We start from the raw sequence: 11,601 nt of genomic DNA, 5'->3' as shown, positions 1-11,601 counted from the left end.
ACAGCTGTAACCAGCAGCCCCAAACTACATCATGGTTAGGAACGATTCCTTGCACCTGCTCCTTTTCCTCTGATGCAGACCCAGGTTCTGCACCATCCTGCTCTACCCTGCACACCTGAGATCTGGGGAAGCCAGTTCTGCACGTGTCCCTGAGCCCACCATATACAGTTATCTAGTGATATCAGAATAGATTTCATATGCCTAAAACTTATTTTTAAAGCAAAATTCACAGAGGAGAAGGCAACTTTGCATATGCATTCAGAAATACTTTTTTCTAAGAGAAAAATAAAGTGTATCTAAATAAGATACCACTTGAAATAAATAATGCTTCTTAAGAATTGTAGCAAACATTTGGATAAAGAAAGTGGATTTCTAATGAAGGGGAATTTTTTTTTTTTTCTTGGTTCAGTACATTTTAAAGAAAACAAAGTTCTTATGCAGTATAGTTAATGTTAAAACAAATTTTTACCTACAGGAAGTCTAGTATTTCTTAGTCCTCCGAAGGAAAAAAATGACTAGTGTTGTGTCTCAGGTAGCATTGTATTGTAACTATAAGTAAATTTATTAGGGGTGTGAGAACGGGCTGTATCCGATTCAGATTTGGCCCAGATTGGGGAAAGTGATTCAATTAGTTGATTTGGATCACTGGCTGCAATTCAGTTCTGCTGAATCCAAATCTGAAGATTCGATGCTGATTCAATGAATCAGCGATTTGGTCATAGACACAGCTTTAAGTGTTTTTTCTACATACCTCAAGGTACCAGGCATGGTTCATGAATGCTGCGATGCTGGAGCAGATGTAGTCCCACAGGAGCGCAGGGGGGGTCCTCCTCGCATGCTTGGTGGTGAATCCGGAAGTGGACCGGAAGTACTTCTGGTCCACTTCTGAGTCTGCTGGCATCCCGGGAGCAAAGAGGCACATTGACTCTGGGCTGGGGAGCGGAGCAGTTCCCTGGAGCTGGCAGAGCCCAGCACCCACCCCGCCTCACCTCCAGGAGTGAGGAGGCACATGGCCTCAGGGCTGGGGAGTGGATCAGTTCCCCGGCACCTGCAGAGCCTGCGCCAGCCCCAGCCCCCCTCCCCTCACTTTCGGGAGTGAGGAGGCACGTGGCTTCGGGGCTGGGGAGTGAAGCAGTTTCCTGGCAGCAGCTCCCAGCCCCCACCCCCAGGAGTGAGGAGGCACTCTGGAAATGAGGAGAGACCACACCAGCCCCTAGCCCCCGCCTCGTGTTCATGGTGTTAATAAGTTGGTGCACAGCACTGTATTAAATTGTGCGTGAGTGCACATGCACACACCTTGGAAGGAACCTTGGGGGCAGCATAGGCATGGGAGGAAGACTGAAGTCTCCTTCCTCCCCAGCCTGTGGTCTCCCCTGTGCTTCCCCAGGTTGTGTACCCCCTTCTCCACTAAATGAGCCTCTCCGTCCCAGGGCAGGCTGCAGTGAAGGGATGACTTCAGCCTGGAGCTCAGGGCCACAGCAGGAGCTTGGCTGCCTCCTGCCCTGGGCCAGTACTCAAATCTGAAGTGAGGCTTCCCCCTGCCCATGCTGACTAGGGGAAAAAACCCTGTCTTGGATTTGAGTAAATACAGTAACAACAAATGTCCAATTTAAATGTCTTTACAAATAAAGAAAAAGGTAAGCCATTTTAAAAGTCAAGTTAAATAAGGGGATCTTAGAGTTAACTCAAACCCTCCAGTGGTTCATAGATGTTTAGAGAACCAGGATGTGGAGCAGGCATAATACCCTTTTAATTGTTCTTTGTTTTAACTGGCCACTTAAATGGATAGTTCTTTTTCAGTTTGGCTCTTTCCCTAGGTATCTTATTGTTACATGGCTGACTTTTTCCTTTACTTAAGTTATTTTTGTACTTGTTAAATGTTTTTGATCAGGTAATTTATAGAATTATTAGTTACAGCTGCAGCAACTGAAATGCAGATTCAAAGAAAAAAAACATATACTTTGAATGGCAGATACAGGAAACATAATTAAACACTATGGGGGGAAAAAAATCATCCCTTTGTGAAGGCTTCTATAAATCCCACACACCTAGAAGGCCCATTTCAGCCCTCTATTGCAGTCTTATTCCTAAGTAGAATTTAGATGGTTCAAAGGCTTTATGCAAAAATTCATTTAACTTTTTAGGACAAAGAATGACCTTCCTATGTGATGTGTCATAACCAGTTCAATACACTAATATAATACTTTACACTTGAAAGAAATAATGGGTGGTATGTCCAGGAAGCTCCTCATGGAAATGATTACATGGCTTTCAGAAATTATTCTGCTGAGATAATTTGTATTTTTTTTTATAATTGCACTGCTATTCTTGGTGTTCTAGCAGTGATTTAAAGCAACAGATGGCACACAGTCAAGATAGGATGAAGTCTTTTCTAGTGTTAAGGTGCCTAGATTTGGTTCTGTCATGTCAGGTGGATAAGTGTGGGGGTCACCCATGATCAGACAAGGTAACCAAGATCCAAGGGAAGTGTGCAGAGTCCAAGCATAGGAGAACCAGGAAGACATAAGCCAGAAAATGTGAATAAGGACCTGTAACAGGTAGGCTTTCCTGGGGCCAGTTTGATGTTGGCCCATCCACCTGTGTCTGCACTAACTGTCCACCTCTCTCATCTGCCACACCTTGGCGATACATAATTATGGTGTTAATTAGGTGAGAGGCTGCCCATTTTTGCACCCCAATGGTGGGGGCACTATCTGCAGCTCCAAACCTTCCCTACACCACAACCCATTCCTCGCAGATGGCATCTAAGCTCTTAACGTCTCCAGCCCCACACTGGGACCCATAACACTCTGGTGACCCCAACTAGACCCCTTCCTATCAGGTGGCCTACTCCACCCTCATTCTGGGCTGCCAAGCTCCCTGCATTCTTCCCCCTCTTGGGTGTGGCCCCCCGGGACCTTTGGCCACACAAGCCCTGGCCTCACCTCCAAGGCCAGTCAGAACTCCAGGCCCTTGGCTCTGGGCATCCCTGTAGGTGGGCCCCTGGCCCTTTTGACCCTTTTGGTCCTGGCCCCAGCATTGACCAGTCAAGGGTACCTCAAGTCAGGCTTCTGAGCAACTAGCCCACACTCTTACATGGGTCCACTTTCTCATGCTTTACTATGGGGTTTTGCACCTGGTTGTGGGGGCTGGGGTAATTAAGGTGCCCCAACCCACCTTTCACCAGGGTGGTGACTGGCCTGGCATTTCCTGGGGACTCCCAGGCCACTAGGAGCCCCACCAGGCCACCCATCCCTGGAAGGACCAGGAGCCTCTTTCATCCCCATAGCCCCAACCCATAAACCTCCAAGCTGCTCCTGAGCCTCAGCTCTTCCGGCTGATGTCTCTCTCATGGCTGCCAGCAGCAAACTGCTACTTCACACTATATATATCCTGTGTCTCAGTATGGCCACTGTACTCAAGCACCTGGCTGCTGCCGTTAAAGTGGCAGGTGCCAACAGTGCCCAGAACCAAATCAGAGATCCAAAGGGTCAAGCAGAGTGCAGGGTCAGGAACCTAGCCAGGTCAGGTATCCAAGAGATCAAAGTAGAGTCAGACTAGGGAGCCAAAAAGTCAGGCAAACCCAAGTTCTGTGGACAAGCTGGATTGGGTAGTCAAGGAATCCACCAGGGAGCCAGTAGAGGCACAAACCAAGAGTGAGGCTGGCTGGATATAAGATTGAGCCTTGTTGCCCAGACACTTTCCCTTCTGGATCAGGGGATTTTATAGGAAGGGGTAAAGGGTCAGCTGACCCTGGTTGGCCACTCTGGTTGCAGAGAGTGGACAGGTGGCAAGGCCCAGATATTGGGTTCTGATCACCTATTCTGCCCCAGTGCTCAGCTGAGGAGGTGGCAAACTGGGATGAATGGCCTCAACAGATAGGCTGAAGCCCTGCATTACAGGTCACAGCCTGACAGGTACTTTAGTTTGATCCAATTCTAATGTAAAAGCATTGTGCTATGCTCTCATAGGGTACACCCACACATGCAGGCATGTGTGCTTGCAGCAGCCCAAATAGGAGTGGCACAAATTTGAGTCAGGAATTTTTGCTTCAGCGCACATGCCTAGACATGCACTTTGGTGTGAGGTAAGTTGTGCCACTTGAGGCAAAATAACCCTGCCCAGATCCACCTGTGCTGGCTCCAGCAGTATAAAAACCTGCCTTGGTGAGCAGCTCAGGACTACTTGTCCGCAAGAGCTTCTGGGGGAGAAGACTCTGGGAGGAAGTTGGCCATGCCCCTTCCTGTCCCAGGCTGCTGCTGTTGCTGGTTGGTCTGAAGAGCATCTGGGGAGATGTCCAGGCCCTTTCCTACCTCTGGCTACTGCTAACTGCTGGCTTGGTGTCGGAGCTTTTGGGAGTAAGTTGGCTGCACCTCTTCCTGCCTTTGGCTGCAGCCGCTGTTGCTGCTCCCCACTACGGGGGAGGAGGCCCTCTGCTGTACGCTGCTGCCCCTGCTCAGGGAGGGGCCTACTGCACTGTATCGTACCCTAGCACCACACCCCAGCTTCTGCACCCCTGTTCTGGCCTGCTGTCCAGCCCACTGCCAAGCCATGGTTGAGGGACAGCCTGGGGAGGGAGACTGTGCTACCTGTGGGCCCCTCCCTCAACATCACTGTCAGAGACAAAAGGTGCCTGCCACCTCCACCTTCACCTCCACTTTCACCTGAAGCACACCCTGAGTGGCTGAACTGGATGGCTACTACCAAGGCTAGACCACCAGCACCTGAGGGGACCAGGTGTGCTACACCAGTCAGCACTCCCACTCAGCCTGGCCCTGGCCCTAGCCCAGGCCCCACCAACACAGCCCCCCAGCAGGGGAACCACAACTATGCACAGGCAGCTGCAAGGAGACCCAAAGCCAGGGGGCCTGGACCCTACACTACTGGCCCTTCCAGCTCAGATGGCAGGGTCCCCATCCAGCACTCACCGGCAGGCACAGGGTGAAGTGCTAACTACCCAGGCAGGAGAACCTGCACTTTGAGACCTGGGTGCAGGCCCTGGTTCAGGTAGTGGGGGTCCCAAGATCATGGCAGCCTCCCACTTTCATGGCAAGGGCGTCCTTTCCTTGCCTCAGAGGCCACCGCACAAAAAGTGGTGGAGAGGGGGTCATGGTGGAGGGTAAGTACATCCCACTTGAGCCTCTAGAAGAGCTGGAGACCAGGGTGGCTCCATCCCTCCCTAAATCCCTAATTGGACCCTACTCCCCCAGCTCCAAACCCTGGGGAGAGTAATCTCCCTGGTGGTGGCCCTCTTGCTGGGGTGCCTAGACCCTGGCCTCTGCCACGTGTGCTCTTTCTCTCACCAGGTTATGATCCAGCTGCCAGCAGGAATGCAGCCAGAGGCTGAGGGTTGCCTGGCAATTCCTTTTCAGGGGATCCTGGTGGGGGTTTTCTATACACTGAGGGACCTGCAGTGCTTCTGGTTCCACGCCCCAGGGTACTTGCATCACAAGTGCCCCATGAGCCAGAAGGAGAGGGCATCCGCAGGTCCAGCTGGTGAGAGGGGTGTCCCTGCCACCAATACCCATCTCACTTCAAGCCCCTCTGGCACCTTACCCACATCATCCAGTCCCCTGTGAGCTCAGGGGACCCTGCCCCCAAACCAAGTTTGGTGGGTTCCTGGAGAGGGCAGCAGCAGCCAGGGAGAGAGAAGGAGCAGGACCCCCCTGCTCCTAGTCATGGCCCCATCATAGCTGCCCCACCCCCCCAACCCTCACCTTCTACTGGAACCTGTCTACCTGAGAACCACCCCATGGCTGAGTGGGTGCAGGTCTAGCTATGGGCGTAAAGCCAAAAGGAAGCCCCGGGTGCAGCTGGAGGCCTCTGATGTGGAGGACTTCTGCCCCACTCCAAAGACCACCACATGGTGGGAAGGAGCAGCCCAGCTTCCAGGGGCGTCCCCAGCTATGCTTGACTCCCCACCCCTGGGAAAGAACAAACAAGTGATCCCCGTAGAGGAGGCTTGGGGCTGCTGGACAGCCCTGAGCAACAGCCGATGGAGGAGGCCCCTGACTCCACTGGCCAGAGCCTATCCCCCAAGACCATGGACACTGAGGCTGAGGCTGCCCCAATGAAAGGTCCATCAGTAAAGCCATCACCCTCCAACTATCTAGGGGAAATGGGGGTCCTGGGGATCACCCCTGTGATTTCTGAGGGGGGAAGTAACCTCTTCCAGGACCCTGGGACAGGCACTAATACCACCCCAGTACCTGATGTATCTCCTTCCTCCTCCCTCCTCCCAGTCAAACCCTGCTACTAGCCCACCCAATGATTCCACACCAGAGAAGTTTAGGGTGGGGTCCTTGGACCAACAGTCTGATCTTTTTGGGAACCTCGTGCAGACCCACCAGGATTCCAGCTCTGCTCTTCTATCTTGTGAGGGAACCCCACACCACCCCGATCCCAAGAGGCTCCAGAGTCCCAATCCCAGCCAGAGTCCAGGGTCTTAGTGGACCAGGGGGTTCAGATGGTACCTAAGGAGCCTACTGAACCTCAGGAACAGGAGAAGGATGCCTGAGAAATGGCAGGCTCCATAGAGCCTGCAGACCCCTCAGTCCCGGCAGTCCCCAGGAGTGAGCTACTTGCATTTCTTGACCACAACTACACCTGCCAGTCCACCAGCAAGGTACAGCTTGCCTTGGACCGCTAGGGAGATTTTGACAGCATCTTTACCACTGTGAGGGTGCTGGCAGGGGGAGGAGCCCAAAGCTGCAACGCCCAGTTCTGTGGGCCCACAGCTCTGCAGTTCTATATTTATGGGAGGGCTCTGTGTGAGCCAGTGGGCTCCACACTGGACATTGAGATACACAAGGCCCCTGCTGAACCATCCACTCCACCCCACAAGCCATGAGATCATTTAAGAACATGACCCTCAACCTCCACGGTTGCAGGAAGGGTCTCTGGAGGTGCCGGATGCTCTCCTTCCTCCAGGAGGGAGGGTACCCCATGGTATTCTTGCAGGAGACCCTGACAACTCTGGCCAATGAGTCTAATTGGTGGCTGGAGTAGGGAGGCATGGTCTTTTTTGGTCACCTCTTCACCACCTCTTGCGGGGTGGCCACCCTGTCTTCCCTAGGCCTGAAGCTGGAGGTTCTCCAAGACATTGAGTTGGTTCCAGGCCTCCTGCTGCACCTCCGGGTCCAAGTGCAGGGCTGGTCCTGAATCTTCTGAACATGTACACCCCTGCAAGGGACCCAGAGTTGGTGGATTTTTTCCGCCAGGCAGCCACTTACATTGGCACCCTCAACCCTTGTAAATGCCCAGTCCTTGGCAGGGACTTCAATGTCACCCTGGATGTGCGAAACTGGTTGGGCAGGGAGTGAAACCAGGCTACCGTGGGCATCCTCAGGGAGACCCGGATGGACTACTCCCTGGTGGATGTCTGGCATACTTGTCACCCTACCAACCCCCACCCCTGCTTTCACCTATGTGAAGGTGGGGGAGGAGCATGCGTGCCACTCCTAGTTGGACTGGGTTTATATCTCTTTGCCGCACTTTGCCCAGGCCCACTCCTCTGGCATTCGGCCGACACCTTTCAGCAATCACCACCTTGTCTGGGCCCAGGCCACACTAGGGCCTGGATGTCCAGAGTTGACCTACTGGCATTTCAGTGCCAGTCTGCCAGAGGATGTGGGCTTCAGGGAGGCCTTCCAGGAGTTCTGGCTGGCTCAGTGGGAGCAATGGGCAGCTTTCCCCTCAGCTCGGAGACAGTGGGACATAGAGAAGGTATGCATCTGACTTTTTTGCTGCAGCTACACTCGGGGGCACACCCGGCAGAGGGATGCAGTCCGGGAGCAGCTCAAGTGGGAAGTGCTGGAGCTGTAGGGGTGCTTGGCACTGACCTAACCAACCTGTCAACTGCGGAGAATGTAGGGAGAGGCAGGAAGAACTTTGTGCTCTGGATGACCACTGTGCCCATGGTGCATTTCTCCACTCATGTGTCCAGCTCTTTTGGGGATGGACCGTGACTCCCACTTCTTCTATGCCATGGAGAGGAGGTGGGGGCCAAGATGTACATCATCTTCCTTCTGGCAGGTGACAGCACCCCCCTCACAAATCTAGGTGAGATGAGCCAGTGCGCATGGGCCTTCTACAAAAAGCTCTTCTCCCTAGATTTGACTGATGCCAAAGTCTGTCAGACCCTATGGGAGGGATTCCTGCAGGTAAGTTTGGGTGACCAAGACTGGCTGGAGGCTCCACTCACTCTGGCTGAGTGTTCAGCTGCTCTCTGCTTGATGCCTGGCAACAAGGCACCAGGCATCGATGGGCTGACTATGGAGTTCTAGTGGGCCTTGTGGGATGTCCTCACCCAGAATTTGCTGTGGTCTGGGCTGAATCTGAGAGAAGTGGGGAGCTCCCCCATCATGCTGGAGGGCTGTGCTGACCCTCCTGCCAAAGAAGGGTGATCCCCACGACCTAAGGAACTGGTGTCCCCTGTCCCTCCTCTGCAAAGACTACAAGGTGGCAACGAAGGCCATCTTGCTGCACCTGCAGTCCGTGCTGATGGACATGATCCATCCCGACCAGACATAAACAGTTCCTGGATGTTCCATCTTCAATAACCTGTACCTAGTTAAGGACCTCCTGGAGTTAGCGCACTGGGACGGCCTGTCCTTTGCCCTCCTATCCTTGGATCAGGAGAGGGTGTTTGACAGAGTGAATCACAGGTTCCTCACGGGCACTCTGCGGGCCTTTGGCTTTGGGCCCCACTTCTTGCAGGCTCTTCAGGTGCTGTACACCTCTGCAGAGTGTTTGGTCAAGCTCAACTGGACCCTGACGGAGCCCATCCTATTCAGGAGAGGCATGCATCAAGGCTGCCTGCTGTCAGGCCAGCTGTATGCCCTGGAGCCCTTCCTTCTTCTCCTGTGGAAGTGGGTGGTGGGGTGCGGCTGGTCCTGTCGGTGTATGCTAATAATGTACTCCTTGCAGTCCAGGACTCAGATGACCTGGCACAGGTGGAGGCCTGCCAGGCATTTTACTTGGTGGCCTCCTCTGCCTGGGTCAACTGGGTCAAGAACATTGGCTTGGTGGTGGGTGATGGGTGGCAGATGGGCTCACTCCCACCTGTGCTCTGCAGGATGTGCTAGAGCGCGGGCTCGCTGCTGTACTTGGGGGTCTACCTGTCTCCCACAGAACCCTCTCCCTGCATGGGAGAGTTCTGGTGCTGAACCAACTGGTCCTGTCCATGCTCTGGCACTGATTACACACCATGCCTGTGCCCCTGAGGTCCTGGTGGGACTCCAGAGATGAGCGCTGGAGTTTTTCAGGCTGGGACAGCACTGGGTTGCTGCAGAGGTCCTAAGCCTCCTCTTCCAGGACGGAGGCCAGGGCCTGGTTTCCCTGTGGGGCCAGGTCCTGGCATTCCACCTTTAGGCCCTGCAGTGACTGCTATATGGTGCTGGTAGCCATGCAACTTGGAGCCACCTGGCACACGCTTTCCTTCGCCACTTCTAGGGGCTCCAATATCACTGGTAGCTCCTCAGCCTGCAGGGCTTCTCCCTGCAGGACCTGTGAGGGCTGCCAGATTTCTACCAGGACCTCCTCCAGCCCTGGAGGCTGGTCTCCACCTCCAGATCCCCCACAACAGTCAACCAGGGCACCGACCTGTTCATTGAGTCCCTCCTCTGGCACCCCAGCTGGAGGTGCTGATGGCAGAGGTGCCCCAGTTACGACAGATGTTGATCCTGGCTGGTGTCACCTGTATTGGAGACCTCCTGGGCTATGATAGGTTGGGGGTGGGTGGACTCTGCTGAACTGGCCTGGCACATGGGTCTACTCATGACACATGCAACCTGCTGTCTGGTCCAGGAGGTCAAATCTGCCCTACCTCCTGACGCCCTTGCCTTTGTTAACCAAGTCCTGTGCAGTGGTGGTCCCCACCCCACCCCCACTTGTCCTCCAGCCCATCAGCATTTGTCTTGGGGCCAGCGCCTCTCCTGGCCTCATGGCATTCCCTGCTCTGCCACCTGAGCTGGCTGGAGGACACCAAACCGGTCCGCTTTTCCACCATCCATTGCCACCAGCTCTACATGCTTATGAGCCACACTGTTCATCATGCTGCCCTCACATCCCGCCCAGATACCAAGTGGCAAGACTTGCTCAGTGAGGGCGTGGCTGGGGTCTCTACTCCATTGGCTGAGTCTCTACTCCACCCTTATCCCACGAGCCACTGGGGCCCTCAGCTGGTGGCTCCTCCATGGGGCCGTTGCCATGGGCATGTATGTGGTGAGCTTCAGAGATACCCTGGTCTCCAGCCCATTCTGTGGGCAGAGGGAGACCCTGGCGCACATGACCCTCAAGTGCACCAGGCTGCAGCCCCTCCACCTTTACTTCCAGAACCTCCTCTTGAGGTTCCGGTTTAATTTCACCCCCCACCTTTTTGTTTTTGGTCACCCCATCTGCAGCTCCACCAAGTCTCAGGACCTCCTGGTCAACCTGGCCCTGGCCCTGGCCCTGGCCCTGGCCCTGGCCCTGGCCCTGGCCCTGGCCCTGGCCCTGGCCCTGGCCAAGTTGGCAATGTACTTGACCAGGAAGGAGGCTCTGACTGGGAAGGTGCCCAATGACTGCAGGCCCACATTCCTCTCGCTTGTCTGTGCACATTTCTGGGCAGACCACCAGTGGGCAGCATCCACCAGCTTCTTGGATGCCTTTAAGGACCAGTGTATGTGGCCCAGGGGGCTCTGCTCTGTGTCCCCCTTAGGCACAATTATTTTCATGTTTTAACCCTTTGACCCACATGACACTCAATTTTCTATACACTTTGGCATTTACTTTTGGCTTTTTTCTCATAGAAAAATCAGAACTGCCCCTACCCTCTTTGCTCACCAGAATGTGCAGCACTGAGCAGCATTTATATGCTAGTGTTCTGCCCCTGCCCTTTCCCCTAACTCTCAACCCACAGCCTTCCCCGCACTGCAGTCCCTTCACTCCTGACCCACAGGGCCAGGTATGTGGGTGCGGGGTTTGTGGGGGTTACTTGGGGGTATGGGGTTTGTGGGTGGATTGTGAGAGGACTGTGGGTGTGGGGGGGGCTATGTGAGGGAGCTGCTCAGGAGGGGTGGGTCCCCCATCCCCCACAGGGTACAGCCCCCCTGCACAGCTTGTGGACTGCCCCCCACAGGGGTCACATATCCCCCCACAGGGGCTACAGCCCCCAACAGGGCCCACATGCTCCCCTCGCAGGGGCTACAGCCCCCCTCAAAGGGGCTACATCCCTGCTGCAGGACCCAGAGCCCCCATGCAAGGCCCAGAGACCCCCACCAAATGGCCCATGCCCCCCACACAGCCCACTCACAGCGGCACCAGCTATTGGGGCACTCAGGACCTCTTGGCACAGCCCCCTTACATGGCGGGGGGCAGCACACTCCACCCTGGCCTCCTGGCAGCCAGCGCTGCTTCTGCCACATTGCACGGGTGCGGCTTGGCTCAGTGCAGTGTTGTGTACCTTTGGGTAGCTCTGGGCTGCTTGGACTGTCACCCGGGGCCCCACACCACTCACAGGGACTGCCTGTCACACCAGGTCAGCTTGTGTGCATGGAAGTAGCCTGGTTCAGTGGTGCACAAAGCCATGTGCACAGGACCCAGACCAGCACAACAGGCAGT

Source organism: Gavialis gangeticus, unplaced genomic scaffold (assembly GCF_001723915.1).
Source record: "Gavialis gangeticus isolate Ggan-Ray unplaced genomic scaffold, GavGan_comp1, whole genome shotgun sequence".
Classification (NCBI taxonomy): Eukaryota; Metazoa; Chordata; order Crocodylia; family Gavialidae; genus Gavialis; species Gavialis gangeticus.
This window is presented reverse-complemented; position numbering follows the sequence as displayed.